General features: G+C 40.8%; 1 long non-coding RNA gene across 2 annotated transcripts; it reads left to right on the top strand.

The window, feature by feature from the left end:
- Nucleotides 1–976: 976 nt before the first annotated feature.
- On the top strand, nt 977–15,953 carry LOC118597177. 2 transcript variants are annotated; one of them, XR_004946783.1, is made up of 4 exons: nt 977–1,009; nt 3,055–3,162; nt 6,857–6,961; nt 11,244–15,953. It is a non-coding gene; the product is annotated as an uncharacterized LOC118597177 (long non-coding RNA). The 2 variants fall into 2 exon arrangements; XR_004946782.1 differs by lacking the exon at nt 977–1,009 and having other exon boundaries at nt 3,012–3,162.
- The last annotated feature ends 2,571 nt before the right edge of the window (nt 15,954–18,524 follow it).

Below are 18,524 nucleotides of genomic sequence, written 5' to 3'. Positions count from 1 at the left end.
ACATGTATGCACTTAAGGTCTTAAGGAGTCCCCCCCTCGGCCACGCCCCCCGGGGGAGGGGGGCCATGGGGGCGGGGGGCGGGCAGGTACCTACTAGTGGCAGTGCTTCAGGGGTAAAGCACAGACAGCCACCCTTACACAGCTGGGTAGTTGAAAGTATAATATGAATTGTTGCACTTGGAGATTTTAGAATTTGTTCATAACATTGTGATTTACTTTAAAAAAGCATTAGCTATTTTTTGTAGTAATGATGATATGAGGAATAGTCTCTACTACCTATTGCCATATAACAGGTTACTCCAACATTTGTTGTTTCTTTCTGTAGGTTAGAATCTGAGAGCTGCTTTGCTGGGATGTCCCATGGTTCAGGATCTCTTATGAAACTGTAGTCAAAATGTCGGCTGTGGCTATGGATATCTTAAAGCTGGACTCAGGGAGAAGTTACTGTTATTGGTAGGTCAGACCACTTAGCTGTCTGTTTGGGGCATCAATTACTGTCATATGAATTTCTCTAATGGTTACTTTGCTTCTCCTGGGACAAGGGCTTTAGATGGGGTGGAGAGAAGAAACCCTGACAGAAGCATTTGTTTCTTTGCAACCTCTTCATAAAGGCTGCGGTCTATCTTTCTAGTCTTGAAATTGTGGGAACGTAGTTCCTAGGTTTCACCCATACGCAAGAGAAGGAGACAGTGCAAGGATGTAGATGTCATGAATGAAGAGGCTTCCAACCACAAATGATAAGATGCTAAAAATACTTACTGCCGTGAAGGAAATAAATAAATAAATAAATACAAGTTCTGGCATGACGTTATGAGACAAGTAACCTCTAAAGATGCTGTTGAATTCATTTTCTGTTGGCCATCTACTGCTATCCTTAAAAGGAGGTTGTTTTCCCAGTGAGACTCCCTTGGAGAAAACTAATTTTTCATTTGCAAGCAGTTATCATTTGGAGACAGCTTCTGGTTAGGAATAGAGGCTCTAGGACCCCATCTGGTGCAGACTTGTGCAGGTACTGAGCATACTGCTTTACTTTTATCTATATCTATCTGTCTGTCTGTCTGTCTATCTGTCTCTATCTGTCTGTCTATCTATCTCTCTATCTCTTTATCTATCTATCTATCTACCTACCTATCTGTTTATTATTTTTAGCCTACTGGTTTTGCACATATATTATGGCTTCCAATTTTATTTCTTATGGGCTTCCTGAATGTATGAACAAGTGTGTCTCTGCACCTATATCTGTTTCTTTGGTCTTTTTAAGACTCTTTATTTCCATTTGTTTTGTCCTATTCCAATTTGTTTGTTTTGTTTCATCATATCACATTATATTATATTATATTTATTATATTATATTGCATTATATTATATTATTATCTCTTAGATCTCTGGTTTTTTTCTAATGAGAGACAGAATGGGGGTGGGTCCAGATGAGAGGAGAGATGGGGAGGAACTGGGAGAAGAGGGAGGGTAAACCATAATCAGAATTGTATTGTATGAAAAAAATCTATTATCATCCTGAGTGAAGTAACCCAGACTCAGAAGGACCGAGTCGTATGTACTCACTCATAAGTAGATACTAGATATAAAGCAAAGGATAACCAGACTATCAACCACAGCTCCAGAGAAGCTAGGAAACCAGGAGGACCCTAAGAAGGATGCATGGATCACCCTGGGAAGGGGAAATAGATGAGATCAACATGAGCAAACTGAGGGTGGGGGTGCAGTGGAGAGTAGGGGATAGGGGATGAGAACATAAGGGAATGAGATGGTTGAGCTGGAACAGGGATGAAGTGAGAGGGCAATGAAGGAGATATCTTAATAGAAGGAGGCATCATGGGGATAGGGAGGAACTTGGTGCTAGGGAAGTGCCCAGAAATCCACAAGGATGACCCCAGATTTGACCACTAGCAATAATGGAGAGGGTGTCTGATCTGGCTCACCCCATTAATCAGATTGGTGAATACTATGTCATCATAGAGCCTTCATCCAGGAACTGATGGAAGCAGATGTAGAGATCCACAGCCAAGCACCAGGCTGAGCTCCAGGAGTCCAGTCAAAGAGAGGGAAGAGGGTTCCTATGAGCAAGGGGCTCAAGATCATGATGGGGAAACCTACAGAGACAACTGAACCAAGCTAGTGGGAACTCATGAACTTTAGACCAAGAGCTGTGGAGCCTGTATGGGACTGGAATAGGTCCTCTGCATAAGCGAGACAGTTGTGTGGCTTGGTCTGTTTAAGGGACCCCCTGGCAATAGAATCAGGATCTATTCCTGGTGCATGAGCTGGCTTTTTGGAGCCCATCACCTATGGTGGGACACCTTGCACAGCCTTGATGCAGGAGGGAGGGGCTTGTAATTGCCTCAACTAAATGTACCAGGCTTTGTTGACACCCCATGGGAGGCCTTGTCTTTTTGGAGGAGGGAATGGGGGATGAGAGGAGGATCTGTGGTCGGTATGTAAAATGAATAAAACATTCCTTAATTTACAAAAAAGGGAAAATCTATTTTCAATAAAAATTAAAAATAAAATAAATTTTTAAAAATTACTACTGAGAACAACAATAATGGCAGCAAAGTAGAAGAGTACAACTCTTGTTATTGACCAGAAGGTGGACTGACGTCCTAGCACTCTTCCTACAGTCTTGAGACGATCGCTTCCTCTCCCAAAGGCTTTGCTTCCTCATTTGTAAGTGAAATAGTTAGCATAAAATACACATCTTTTTTTGGCACAAAAGGTAATTATAAATAAATGGTAGTATCCTTATTGTATTACATGGAGCTTTTAGTTCCAACTAAATGTAATTAAATTTTCTTGGCATGATGTTTCTTCAAGGACTGCCTTGTCTGAGCTACAGGCCAACCTGTCAGATGACAAAACAGATGTTTTCTCAGCTCCAAGCTTCTTGCATCTTAGGAGTAGATACAATACACTAGTAGCTGGGGGCGGGGGAGGGGAGCAAGGACCCTGAAGTCTACAGAAGGCCTTAAATTGTCATTCTTTTAGAGCTTGTTCTTCAGAGTTTGTGGATCCTCCTGGTCTCTGTCTCCCTCCCAGGAAAGAGAAGACCCCATGTATGCACAGTTAAGACCACTGTCTCCACAAGAATCCAGGATAAAGAGATCTTCCCACACCCCAGCCTTTAGGCTATTTCAGATCTAGAATGTAAGTAGAGAAGTTTGCTATGCCTATGATACTTATACAGAAGTCATCATACCTTAGCAACCTGAGGTCATTACCACATTTGAAAGATGAAGTCAATTTATTGAATCTGACATTAGGAGGAGCATTATTTTTGCATTTTCTTCTTGTCAAAAAACCGAATATTGATTTTTTTCTTAAGGAAAATGAAATATTTTTGCCCTGTAAATAGCAGTATATATAGAATTCTTAAAACTTGAGGAGGTTCATTTGACCCTAGGGTTTTGGTGTTGTGGTGGAGCCTGTTCTCAGGATTTCCAGATACTCCCAAATGTGTAGCAGTAGAGGGGCTCAGGTTGTGTGGAGTAACCATAGAACCACCAATGTCTTTTGGATGTATGAGTTTCTACTGCCTGAGACTTCTTCCTCCAGAGAGATGAGTCATATGCAGAAAGAGACAGGGTGACAGCCCTACTAGGCTTCTTTGCTTTCCTTGTAAATATGGAGACAGACTGATAATAACTCCCTATGGACATCTGAATGAATGAGAATAGTCCCCATAGGCTGATATATGGGAATGTTTGGTCCCCAGTTGGTGGAACCGTTTTGGAAGGATGAGGAGGTATGGCCTTATTGGAAGAGGTATGTCACTGAGAGTGAGTTTTGAGGTTTCAAAAATCCATGTCATCCCCACTCTCTCTCTCTCTCTCTCTCTCTCTCTCTCTCTCTCTCTCTCTCTCTCTCCCCCTCTCTCCCTTTCTCCCTCTCTCTCTCTTTGTGTGTGTGTGTGTGTGTGTGTGTGTGTGTGTGTGTGTGTGTGTGTGTGTGTGTGTGTGTGTGTGTGTGTGTGTGTGTTGCTTTGGGATCAAAGTGTAGCTACTGCTGATCTCCATTCCTGCCTGTCTGCTACCATGCTCCCTGACATGATGGTCATGGACATACTCCTCTGGAACTGTAAGCCACAAATAAATTAGTTTTTACTGTAAGTTGCATTGGTAATACTATCTAATCATAGCAATAGAAAATTAACTAAGTTATATCTTATGGGATATTGCAAGGGTGGGTGAAAATGCACATAAAATATTCTATAAAAGATGAAGATCCAGTTCAGCTGTTGGCTATGAAGCATTTTGAATTTTACTTTTAATATCCATAGCAAAACTCTGAAAAAAGTGAGGGTCCTTACTGTTTTCCTCTTGCAAAAAAGAAACCACCACTTTTAGAGAGATAATAATCCACCTTTTCCATCTTACTAACTTCTATAGTTGTTTCTCTTGCCGATTTTACTTGATTCATTCATTACATTTCTGAGAATTAACAATAGAAATACAAATATCACTATTTTAGTTAGTGTAAGATTTTCTGAAACTTCAATTATTTTTCACATTTTTTAATTTAAGCAAAAATGCATAAAATAATGCTGCATTTACTATGAAAGTAATATTTAATATATTGATTTTTGTATCATGAAATGGATCTTACATACAACATCAGGTAGTAAAGTACTTTAAGACTATCATACAAAGAATCTAGTTTGTATTTCTTGATTAACTGGGATCTTTTCTTCTGGCAGACAGTAAGAAAAGCAATCCACAATTTTCTCTTGTGATTCTACTACCAAGGTAAACAAATAAATAATTACCAAGCCTGCTGGCAACTGACTCAAAAGGCTATTTTTTTTTTTTAACAAATAACCATTTTCTCAAAAGAATAAAGATACCACTCACTTTGAAAGTGACATTTACCATGGAAAGAACTGGTCTCCTGCATAGAATTCTATTGTTCCACAAGTTACCATAAAGTCAACATTATAGCAATTTTTTTAATCTCACATTTCTGTGGGTCAGAATTATAGGTAGGGTGCACAGATAAAGCCTATAACCCTAATCTCCCTGCTTAGAGTCCCAAAAGACTCAAATCAAGATATGAGGCTGTCTTTTCTCTGAAAACCGCAAAGAATCATATTTTTTCAAATTGTTTCTGGTGGTTGTAGAGTTGGGGTCCTCATTTCCCTGCCAGCTCTCCTCTGGGGACCACTCCTACTTCTTATAGGCCATTTGTCATCCCAATATGCCACCACTCCTCCTTCAAAGCCAACAGTGTTCATGCTTCCAATCTATTCCTTATCAGCAGCTTGGAAAACCTCTGCTTTTAAAAGAGCTCATCTGATGGGATAATGCCCCTACCTTTATTGTAAGGCCAATTAATTTGAGATGTTAATTACATCTGCAAAATCCCTTGAAACGGTAACCTTGATTAATGTTTGATTAAACAATGAGGCAGAGAAACTTTGAGAAGGACATTTTTGCAAATCTTCCCACGTTCCTATGTTGTCAAAGATAAAAATGAGCTATATGGAAGTGTAAACTCCAATAATGCATCAATACTGTAATTATAATTACTGTTGCTTTTTGTTAATGACTATGGTATTGGGAATAGACTACATAGGGGAGAAAAGAATTCTCACTATAATCCAAGCCAAAGAATATTGTGGAGCAGATGAGAATGAATACTGGAGATTATAAGAGCAGTGTTCTCTCTATATTTTGAAGGACAAACAACAAGATTTGCTAATGGATTAGCTGTAGGGTCTCAGAGAAGTTGCTAAGTACAACTCCAAGGATTTTAGTCTGAGAAGGCAGAAGGACTTTTACTGAGAACTCATTTACTAAGCTTAGGAAGTTTGGAGGAAGAACAGGTTTGTTGGGGGAAGATCTGGTTTTAGACGTGTTAAATTAAGATGTCTTTTGGGCATTCAAATGAGATATCTAGTAGTATAGAATCTGAAGCTCAAATGAGGTTGTCTGTGGATAGATGCTTTTTAAAACTCCAAGACATAGATGAGATCACAAAAAAAATGTAAGTATGAAAAATGAAGAACTCCAGCACAGAGCTCTGACTCCTCAAAGTTTCAAAGTCAGGAAAATAGATGCAGCTAAAAGGTGATCAAAAAAGAGCAGCTTCAGAGGAATGAGGAAATCCAAGAAATCTAGATGACAAAGGAAGAGTGTTATGATGAGGACTGAGTGAGGGGCCATCTGTACAAAGGATGCAAATAAGACAAGAGGAATGAGGACCCACATGAGTTACTGTATTTACACTGCAGACTTCATTGGTAACCTTCAAGACAATGTTGTGTTGTGGAAGGAAAAGAGTAGTGTCTCATTGCGGTAGGTCCAGGAGACAATAGGAGTTTGCTGTGTTTGTTTGTTTGTTTGTTTGTTTCAGATCATGTGTGTTTGTTTCAGATATTTCTTTTTAGTTTTCATACATTTTACATTAAAAACAAGCAAAGAATTCAAATCTTTGATGTGAAAAGCTGGAGTATCACCTATAAAATCAAGCAATACTAGAGAGATAAATAAATCACAAAATTCTAACTGTATTAATTGCTTTTGTGTCACTGTTACAAAATAGGTCAAGAATGGTTTTATTTTGTTCACAGATTCACGAGGTTATTTATTCCACGTTTGCTTAGCTCAGGCACTTGACTTCCATATCATGGCAGAAGGTACATGAGGTATAAGGGTTTCTTAGCCTTATTGTAGATGGGAGAGAAATAGAGAGGGGAGTGATGGAGATAATAGTGGATGAGGGCAAGAGACCAACCTTCTCCCACAACAACAACCCTTCCATCCATTTTCCTACAAGTTTCATGTTATTTTGTTTACAGCTGAATAAAAGTTCTCTTTAAACCACTCCAAATGATTTTTTTCAGGAAAGTGACTCAGAATAAATGAAAGAATACATAAATCTGAGTTTCACCATGTGATGATTTCAAACTTCAGAGAAACTGAGAATTGATGAAGTAAGTTTGGAGGAGGTAAGAGAAGGAAAATAGATATAAAACATGGTGAATTATTCAAACAGAAGACTGTCTTGTAGATGAAAAGGAAAGATCTTGGACAATCAAAAAGAAACATAAATATCCAAGTCCCCATTTGACAATAGTCAACTAGTGCATACCGATCAATGGTCAGGCACAGTTAGCCCAGGCCCTACCTATCAGGTAACATGAAAAGTTGTCTGACTAAAAGGTCTCTGTCAATGGAAATTAATTTCTCTTTCTTCAGTCAAAAAACAAATGAAGATATACATTCTTTTCTTCCACACTTGGCTCTATTCAATATTATATAATAATCATTTTTTAAAAGTCTTATAGTTATAGAGTGAACTACCAAGCAATATTCCTACCAACCCTGATATCTAAGTGCCCATGATTATGTGAGAACTCAATGGTTATATTGCAAAGAGAGCCTTTGTATATTCAATAGTATGGAATTCAGGGTGTCTGGTATGGAAATAAATGGGATGGGATGAAATAGGATAAGATGAGATGAGTATTATGGAATTACAATGGATAGGATGAGATGGAATGGGATTGATGGTATGGGATTAAAGAGAATGATAGGGGATAAGATAGATGAGATAGAATGGATAGGGTGGGGTGGGATGGGATGAGGTAGGTAGTATGAGGTAAGACAATATGGGATGGGTCAGATGAAAGGGGAGGGATAGAATGAGGTGTGAAAACATAGATGGAATAGGGTGGGATGAAATGAGATAGATGGTATAGAATGGGATAAATGGAAATGGTAGCAGTAGGATAGGAAGAGATGAGATGTGATGGATGGCACAACACAGGGTGGGATCGAATGGATGGAGTGTGGTGGTGTGATGTGAGAAGCTGGAATCTACCCTTGGGCTGCCTACTATCTCTCACTGAAGTGTCAGTTCATTGCCAAATTAATACAAAAACTTTCTCAAAACACCCAATCTAAAATAACTCCTACTGCCATCCCAGGTTTGTTTCTTTTTTGTTTTGGCTTTACAAAATGTACCACATATAAAATGGTGTACGTTTTATTAATTTTCTACATCTTCTTCAATAATTATACAGTGATGCTGTTGTCATGAAAGTGCCATGTGAGCAAGAATCTTATCCTGCTTTTATCACTCCCATGAGTTAATAAGTGAATACACAGATAAATTAAGACAGATCACAGACCTTGTAGCTAAACATATCTGACCTCAAACCTAGCTGCATAAACTGAAAAGAATTGCTGTGCTTCTTTTAGTATTAACTTCCTTACTCATAAAATGAAGATAAGTTCTGCTTTAGGATTATTGCAAAGTTGGAAACTAATGTAAGCAGCACATGAAAAATGCCTGACACTGACACTTCCAATGAACTCCAGTTATGGAGTACGCAACTAACCATAGAAAGCTACATCCAATGTGAGTGCAAAGGCCCGCCCCTCCTGCATCAACTAAGCTCCACAGAGGTTTCTGTGGAGCACATGTGTGAGTGGGCTTAGTGTAGCACTTCTGATGGAGCCCAGCTGTCTTAGCAGCTCTATGCCCTTTCTCTTCTTTGAATGGCTGGAACTCCATCTGTAGTCCTTCCAGCACTGTGCCATGTCTTGGGGGTGGAACAAGAAGGTACTTGCCATTTAGGGACATATGCTGTTAGCTTCTTGGCCAAGTTTCATCCACCCTTGAGAATCAGCACTTCCACACTGTCTGACCATCCTATTTCTTCTCCATCATCTGCTTCCACCTCCCACCAGTTGGCCCTCCTATCTCCAGGGCACAGGCATTGTGAGGTAGGTAACAAAATGATGCCACGTAACTTTTTCTAGACTTTCCTTAAGGAATGGGGCATTGAGAGGGGAGTCAGAGACCTACAGTCTTTATTCATGTCTCTCCCATTGCTAAATAACTTGTCCAGGTCAATTAGAAAGCAGAATCCCCACTCTGGTGTAACCAAAGTCAACACCTCTCTTTGGTCCTTAGCCACATCATGCCCTCACAATGAGTAAGTATATATGCCCTTGAGTGCAGTATGGATACAATGAGTGGCTCATGACAAGATATGAGTAATAGATGAATAGAAGTTAGAATGTGAGGGAAAGAAGGAAAGAGAAAGGACAACGTGATATATTAGGGTTATCTGAGCCTAAAGGTTAAGAGAAATCTAGAGACCTTCCCACAGAATCAGCATGTTTCCTCTGAGCAGAGATGTGGCTGATGGACCCAGAATGTCTATATATTAAATTACTGGCTCACTGGAAAGCATGGATCCTTCATGAATTACAACCAGCTACCCACATTTCCATGAATCTCCTCTATCATAAGTCTTACCTCTTGCTTTGAGTGAGAGTTCCCTGACTGCCTCCAGCTAATAGCTTTTTTACTTGCTTTCCTTTTTCACCTTTAACTCTATGGCCCAGGTCCTACCTTATGTAAATATTCACTGAATATGTAATTTACATCTTTTTCTCATACCATGGGCTTTAGAGGCCCCAGTAGATGATTGGTTCAAAGGGAAGCCCAAGGGAGATACCAAGGGATACATAGACATACCTGGTTTCCTCTCTTTTGATTCCCCCTTGAGGCCATGAAGACTCAAAAACAGAAGTTCATTGAGTCCAGAAAAACCTTGTGGCCTGAAAACTGGAGGACCAGGCATTCCACCCATGAAAAGAATGGTTTCCTTACACTCTGTGATCTTGTTATGCACAGCTAGTTCTTAGACTCTTCATATTCATCCTGAAAAGAGGAGAGACAGAAGCATAAACACTTTGTCTGACATCTTCAGTTGAGAGGATAGATCTAACTTCACTGAGGTCCTATGTGTCATGGGGCTCTTTATGTGCAGGGATGTCTAAACATGGGGGTCAGTGACTCACTCTAGCTGCCATGGGGACTACCAAAAAGATGTAAATCCAAGCTTCCAAACTCATCAGAGAACCCACCTTCATTCCTTCCTTACTCTCTCCATTCCTTCCTTACTCTCTCCTCGTCTGATCCTCTATCATATGTCTTTCTGTTTATATGTGAGTGCTTCTAGGCTTGTAAAAAATGCCTGCATTCCTCACCCTCTGCTACTCCTAAGCCTGGGTTCACTCATCCTTCTCCCACTTCTTTTCTTGGCTGTTGCCTACCCAATCATCAAGACTGTTCTCCCATGCCCTCTCCTCTACAAACTCATCCCTCCATCTTTCACTCAGACTGAACTAGATGCTTATCTCCCTCAGAGTGTAGCTATAAGTAAAGAGATATTCTGGGTATTTTTTAAAATTATCAGTTGAGGTGTGCCTTTTACAGCAAACAATTTGTTTTCCAAACTGTAATATTTGTATTACTTCTTCTAGAATTGTATACATGCATACATATTCATCTATATTTTTAACATATTCACCCCTAATCTTTCCCCCTAATTTCTCCAAGATTTAACTCTCTCCCCACTTTTTGTTTTCTCCTAAAAACATAACCCACTGAATGCAGGTAGTGCTGCCCATATATACTCAAGAGTTTGGTCCATCTATTGGGGACCACACCTCAAAAGTAAGCTAACTTTATCACCCCCTAGACCATCAACTGCCAAGAATTCCTCAGCTATGTGTAGCTCATGTGTCTCTATTCCCTCCATGCTGGAAAGTTGGTTGTCTTGATCCAGTGCAAATATTAAGCAGCTGCTCTAAGTTCATGAGTGCGGTGGTCCTGTTATATCTAGAGGAGTGTTGTTCTTCAGTCCTCCGCAGCATCTGACTTTTAAACTCTTTCCACCTCCTCTTATGAGATGTTACTCAAGCCTTGTGGGGAGCTGTGTAATACGCATGTCCCCTTTATGGCATAGCACCCCACAGATACTTCTCTGCACTGTGACTAGTGCACAGATTAGTGTATTTAGCAAGAATTCAAGAGTCCAGAGCTTGAAACTGACTTCAGAGAAAGTACAAAAAAGGCTTCTACTCTCTGCATATCAAATCTATAAACTAAGAACAAAGAACTCTACTAGAACCAGAATTGGTGGGGGTCTTATATCCCACCAAGTTCTGAAATTCTTTTCCCTGTAAAAACTGGGAGATGGTTAAAATTGATGTTTACGTCTTTACTGCATAGCTTTGTATAAACTGAAAACCAGTCACACACATGATGGGGAGGAAATTAGACTTCTTCCCCCACCCCTTGGGCCAGATTCTAAATATTTTTTCTATGTTAATTTCTGTTTCATGACCAGTCTGAAAAGATATGTTCCTTTGCACAATAACAGCACAAATGTTATAGGGATAACTAACTGTTGTCTGGTTGAATTTAAGGTTCACTCCCAGAAGAAAACATGCCTACTGCAGTAACTCTGACCAAGAACCAAGAACCCAAAATGCAGAGAAACTACATGGAAGATTAATCAATCTAAGTGCTGAGTAACACTGGCTTTGTGAATCCTCATACTCCTGGCCATATCAGAGACAAAAGCTGTCTGGACTCTCCAGTTTGGTGGAAATACCATGCTGGAGGCTGGAGCTTACTCCTCTAAAATTTCAGTGATTATCTAAGGACAAAGTGCTTCCTGTGATATGAAAGAGAAAGAGGAATTGATGGAGAGGGACGTTTACATGGGGTAGGGGTGGGAGGGCACAGCAGAGGAAGGATGGAGGAGGGATAACTAAAAAGATACAAAGCATGCTTGAAAAGGTCATATGGAAATATACTAGCTCATATGGTTCATATGTACATGTATCACATAAAAGAGTTTTACTGGAGTTACCCTGCACAGGGAATACCACTCCTCCCAGAAGCCATATGTAGCCAAATAGGCCAGTGCCAGGTGTGGGACACCTCCTCTCTGAGTTGTTGATAAAGGATATTCTGGAGATCCTCCTACAATAATGCATGCTAATCTTGGTTCCCCACCAGAACGTGATGGAGACCCCACTCATTTTGTCACAGGATGTGGAGAAGCCAAGATAGCACTCGCTGAGAAGCTTTCTTCCTGCTGACTAGTTTTTGTAGTATATTGGAAGGTGCTATGCAGGATACTAAAGGATAAAAGTCATCAATAATCTTACCCAGTAGAAAACACTGTAGGTTACGGTAAGGACCAGTTGGGAAAAACATGCCCATTGGTGTGATAGTAGTGTGCATGTTATAGGAGTAACTTACTGCATTCTGATTGGATTTAAGGGCCACTCTTCAGAAAGAAACAAATGCCTGGTACTATAAATCTATCCAAGAACCTAGCTGGGACTCATAGGGCCCAGGGTGAACCTACTGATGTTATTTTGCTAAATGGATACAGTCAAACTGTCATCTAAATTTGTATTTTATACCCATAGATTAGTGCAGCAATCAGACATCACTAGAAAAAAATTGCTTGGACAGTAGACAGCAGTTAATGCAGAAATATTTCTCCTTAAAACATCTCCTCTCCAATCAATACAGCAACACAGGATCCAGGTTGCACAGGAAGTGTGAATTTTAAGAACACACCCCCAAAGAGCACCTGTTGTGGATTAGGAATGCACTGCTGTCTCTGTTTCCTCTGAGCTCCCACAAACACTGCCACAGACATTGCAATACATTCACTATCCAAGGCAGCATCTCCTCTGTTGTGAAATCTGACGACAACTGGGAAAGCCTCGCTTCTGCCATTTCCAAACCCATGCATCAAGATTCTAGGTTTAGAGAAATCTTGGAAGCCTAGCTGCAACTTCCCAGCCTCCTCATCATGAAGAGAAACATCAAAAAGTAGGAAGGAGGATGGGGAACGACTCCCCATTTCCCACAGGATAAACACCATAGCTATGTTTCTTGTCCTGTCTATATTAAACAGTTTACAGAGGTACATACAAGAGGCAAATCTACAAGTGCTCCTATAGTAGTACATGAGGAGGAGAGGAAGAATGTTGGTGTCTGAATTAATGGAAAGGAAGATGCATACAGTACACAGAGTCTCCTCCCGGCTTGGGCAAGTAGCAGTGGAAGTTAGTAGGAAGGAGTAAGTGTCCTCACTCTGGACTCATGGATCCACAGATACACCCATCAAAGTCTAGAGTGTGGCCAGAGACATGAGTCAAGTAACATGAAAGAGAAGGCCATTGACAACAAAGGATTCCAGCGTAGGCAATGTCAGGGTGTAAAAATTCATCATCTTGATAAACTTTGACATTTGCTGGTTCATAGCAGAAGACTTGAAAAAGATGGAAGAGGAGCTAAATATGAAAGAAGAGTTCTGAATACATGGACCAAGAAGAAAACCAATCACTGGGGGATACAGGAGGATGAAGCTGCCTGGGAAGGAAGAAGAGAATGGCAATGTTAGGATTTGACACCCTTAGTGGGCTTTGGACCTGCCCTCAAGGGAAGGAAGTGAGACGTATCAGCATGTTGTATCTTCCCAACTCATCACCAAAGACAGACTCCATCACTGAACCTCGCTGAATGTATTCACTGAACTTGATGTGCTGGTGACAGATAAGGGTGTTCCCACCCCAGTGATTGTCACTAATTCTGAGAGTGTCCATCCATTACAAAAGATTAAGACTTCAGAGACTAAGATGAGGTTCATGTACCTGGAAACTTGGCAAAAAAATAAAAATAAAAAATAAAAAATAATACAAATCACTCTTAAGCATGGGATTCTTTTTAAGGATTCCTTTTTAGACACCTGCTCACTCACCCCGTTCCTAGAACAGTTGAAAACAAAGAAATGGAAACAAATATTTGAGAAATGAATTTAATCAAAGACTTGCCTGTTCTCAATCATCCAAGGAGATTCGGGGAGGGACTCCTATGACACATAAGAAAATTGTACAAGTTTTGGACAGCACATGTGTCTCAAGCAGAATCCTTCAAAATACTGGGCTACAAGCTCTCTAATAGAGAGGTCCTTTCATGGTCATCATTGTATTTCCAGAATTTAGAATGTCAAGTATTACACTCTAACCACCCAAACTACTTCTTCCACATGAGAAAACACATTCCTATAATTTCCATCCACTTGTCCTTGAAACAACACCAAAATGAGGTTTGTCTGTACTCCGTAAGTTATTTGAGAACAGCCAGTTATCCCAGCCTAAATGTCATAAGGCAGGTTTCCCCTAAAGCAGAGCCAGATAAAAAGCCAGTGTGTGTGTTACTTATGACCAATGGCCACTGGGGGAGAACAAATGAGGAGCAGTAAGCTGAATTGTGTCCTTCAAAAAAAAAAATCCCCAAGCCCTCCTCTCTAGAGACTGCAAAAGTAACCTTTATTTTTAAATAACATCTTCATAGATTGTAATTAGTTAATAATTTTGAGGTGAGACCCTATAGGATTTAATTAAGGTGGCCCTTTAAATTCAGTGACTGGTTCCAGCTAAAAGAAACAGGAGTGAATTAACACTATGATACACAGACATGGAAAAGTCATGTAGAGACCCAAGAAGATGAAGGAGAGATGAGAGTGATGTTGCTACATACCAGGAAACATCAGAGCCACCTGGAGTTGACAGAAAAACATAAAAGACTATCTAAGAGCCTCTGGAGGGACCATAGTATGCTGATACTCTGAGTGTAGACTTTTGGCCTCTGGAACTGTGGGCCAATGTCTTTTGGTTGACAGCACCATGTGGGACTCTTTGCTGTTGGATTAATAGAGGAACAGGGCTTGATAGAGAGACATGGGATTATTTCATTCTTCAGGCAAAGGGTTTACAAGAGATCTGGAGAGAGGAGCGGGGTCTGAGATAAAAAGTTTAGCCTATCTTTTGAGAGCAGAACCAGCTCTATTAAGGTCCCCTGTAATGAAAGAAGGAAGTGGGAGGTGTCAGCTGGTATCACCGGACTAAGAGACGCTATGCTTTCTTGTAGTTTGGGCAGAGGCAAATATTTGAAAAGTTCTAAGGCCATTTCTAGAGAAGGGGCATCTGGAAGAACAATAGGCCTAGTTAGTTTGTGATGTGACAGTCACTTGTCCTGTGTATAGCCGTTCTTTCTTTAAGACTTTGATATCTGGAAGGACTCATGTCCAAGAAGCATGGACACTTTGTTCTTTATGAGAGTGGAGAAGGAGGAAGGCTGCAACTGGGTGTGGCCTGTCAGCTCTTTGTAGCATCTGTGAGGTGACAGGGACTGCACCTTCAGGATCCAGGTCCTAATGCAGAATAGAGGACGGGGCTCACTGGGAGGAAAGCTCACATAAGCTGTGCTGTCAGACTTAGCACAGAGGGCATCTTACTGTCAGTTAACTGCCACTCCATTTCTCATGGGTATCCCCATGACATGCCAGCTTCTCTACATCTTTCGGCTGCTTCATGGGGATGGTTGCGTAGGTGAGTGTGGACCTCCCAGAGAAGTCCTGAAACAGGAAGCAAGCCCAAGGAAGCCCAAGGCAAGACACCGCCAGGTAGCAATGGAAGTTCTGGGAATGTGTGTGTGTGCAAAGTCACAGCTGCAGAAACACACAGAGGATGGGCTGCGTCCAGGACACCAAGTACCTCCGGTAGTGCAGTCTAATTATCTTCCAAGAGATGCCCCCTTGTAGCCACTTTAGACAGGAGCTCCTGTCCCTGTCTACTAGGAAAGAGACTGAAGCATGGAGGCCAAATGACTTACTTCTAGCCCCACAGATTTTAAACGACGGAACTGGGGTCTAAAGTGAGTAGCTAGGGCTGCAAAACCTCTGCTTTTTCCACTGTGCCACCTGCTTCATTCGACTGGAACTTGAATAAACACAGCCCCTAGTACAGACTCAATGACTCCTGGGCTTATTAGTGGATTTCTGATTGATTATGGCTTTTCTGCCCATGTGGTAAATCTGTATCCAGCCCCAGCTGCCGGGCACAAATGCCCTCACTGCCAGCCTTTGCAGTCTCTGTGGAACTGGGGGAGCCACAATTTCTCAAACTCTATTAGCACTTCATAGATGCTTTTCTCAAATGTATTTATTGAATGTTTTCCTTGTACTTGCCCCCAATGCAGTTCGCAGACCAGTGGTGGCAAATAATTAGTTTATTCTCCAATAAAAACCATGCATCTGCTCAAAGTTTCCAGAGGAAATCACACCACCTTTATTTTTTGCATTTATTTTATTTAGTAGTTTGTGCATGAGAACTACATTTATACCATCTCCACCCCATTTTGTCCCTTTCCTATTCCTCTTTCCATGTCCTTCAACTCCCTATCAAATTCATGAACTCTCCTTCAATTATTGTTTCACACATCTATATACATCAATATGTATTCATATGTATATGCAAATAGAACTTTCTGGTTCCATTTATTGTTGCTCATATGTATGTGTTTAGCGATGTCCACCTGGAATTGAATTGCTTGTCATTAATTGCTTATAATTTTTCAACTTGAAGTATGACCTTGTGATATTTCCTCCATCTGTGCTGGCATGTCAATGGGTGTTGTCACAGTACAGGTCTTGTAGAAGCAACTATACTACCAAGATTTCACAAGGTGTGGGAAAGACTTAGAGAGGGTAAAAGGGGAGGGAGGGAGAACAGCTAAGGATATGTGTGTGTGTGTGTGTGTGTGTGTGAGAGAGAGAGAGAGAGAGAGAGAGAGAGAGAGAGAGAGAGAGAGAGAGAGAAAGAGAGAGAGAGAGAGAGAGAGAGAGAGAGAGAGAGGAGGGAAGAGTAAGAGAGCGCACAAGTGTGTGTGTGTTTTAATGAAGTTACACTACTTGGGGTAACATATTACATCCAAAAGCTACAGAGTGTCTAACAAAACCCCAGTGTTAGGCATGGAAACCTTCCCTTTGAGTTGGTCAGCACATTTGAGAGACTCCCAGAAACAATACAGGCTATTGCCCTTGCTCTTGATTATCTCCCAGAAATTTAAGGTGAGACTCTATTGATGAAGACAACACATACTTGGGACATAGTAGTTGGAAGAATAAAATTGCAATTGACCTAAAAACTTCCTACCTAAGAATTAGCTCTCAGTACTGGAAGGAGCTACGCAAGCTGCCAAGGGAGAAAAACAATCAATATTCCTACCCAGATATAATGTCAGTGAAAAACAATGACCAGAATGTCAAGCTATACTGAAAGGTATAATAGTGACATGCATAGCCTGGGGCAAACAATAGCAGTCTGTTTGGACTTATGCTTCATTCAATAGGAGGGACTTCATGCCAATCCTATAAACCTAGCCCACCACCTATAGCTAGTAAGGCTATGGACCTCAGAAGAGACCATACACCTGCCACTCTGTAAATCAGTATAATTTATAACTACATTCTAAATACTACATAGATACCCAGAGAAAAGTGTAGCTCTTATCCATCGTCAAAGGAGCTTCTTTTTGCAAAGACCAGAAGGCCACGACTGGTCAAAATGCAGAGAACAACTAATGAGAGGTGCCCAAACCCCAGTTGTTACATATTCAACACAACCTCTTCACTTAAGGCTTAAAAAACATCATGGAAGATGGGGCAGAAAGATTATGAGAGCTGGAAGAACAGGACATCTTCTGTAAGATAGTGTCTTCTATATATGACAGGGAAGATCACCCAGGAAATCTTAACAGAATGGTTGCTTAACTGCACAATGATAATACCAGTTAATATGTCAATGTGAATGAGAGAGCCCTCACAAGGCCCCACCTCCTAGAGCAGTGGTTCCAACCTTCTTGAGACTGTGGCCTTTTAATACAGTTCCTCATGTTGTGGTGACCTCCAACCATAAAATTATTTCCATTGCTATTGGCAAATGAAGTCCAAAAGACTACCAAGACAATGTAGTCTATTGGTGTTGCCCTTGGTTGCCTTCCAAAAGTTGAGAGTAAGTCTTTATTGCTGAAGATACCATGCACTTTAGACACAAGATTTCAAGGACCTGAAATGAATATGATTTGAAAGCTTCCTCCCTGAGGATGAGCTTTCACTGTCCTGGAATGTGCTACATAAGCTTCCAAGGAAGGAAAGTAGCCAGTAGTCCTACCTAGGTATAATGTTTATGAACCGCCATGATGGCCAGCGTGGCATAACAACCTCAAGGGTGAAGTAGTGGAACTCATATCTGTGGTAAACAACAACTACAAATTACACTTGAGACCTGCTCAACACTATGGAAACTATACCTGGTACTGAAAACCTAGCCAGTTTCCAAGGCTACTGGAGTCATGCCACTTTACTAAACCAGCATAGTTCCTAACTGCATTCTAAATATTTATTGTTATACTCACAGATAAATGTAGTTCTCAATGCTCATCAAAGAAACTTCTCTGTAACAGATAGACCATTACAGAAAACCACAACTTGTCAAACTACACAGAACAAGTAATTGTGGGGTGTCTAGCCCCAACTGCTAAATCTACAGCACAACTTCTTCACCTAAGATTCAGGAAACATTATAGAAGGGGGAACAAAAATATTGAGGAAGCAGAGGACCAAGAAAGACACCATGGGGTTGTGCCTCCAAGAAATGACAGGGGAGCTTTACCCATGATACCTCACTAATATGGCTACCTAAACAAAGTTTGAAGATATGCAACACCTATAGAAGATGGAAGGGGAAATATTCATGTGGCTCCACCCATTTGATAAAGAACTACAGAAACTAAAGACTGCTGCCAGAGATGGATATAGTCTTCCCAGGGATGAGGTC

This window comes from Onychomys torridus, chromosome 16 (genome assembly GCF_903995425.1).
Source record: "Onychomys torridus chromosome 16, mOncTor1.1, whole genome shotgun sequence".
Lineage (NCBI taxonomy): Eukaryota > Metazoa > Chordata > Mammalia > Rodentia > Cricetidae > Onychomys > Onychomys torridus.
Note: the sequence above shows the minus strand (reverse complement) of the source record. Positions and strands in the feature narration are given on the sequence as shown.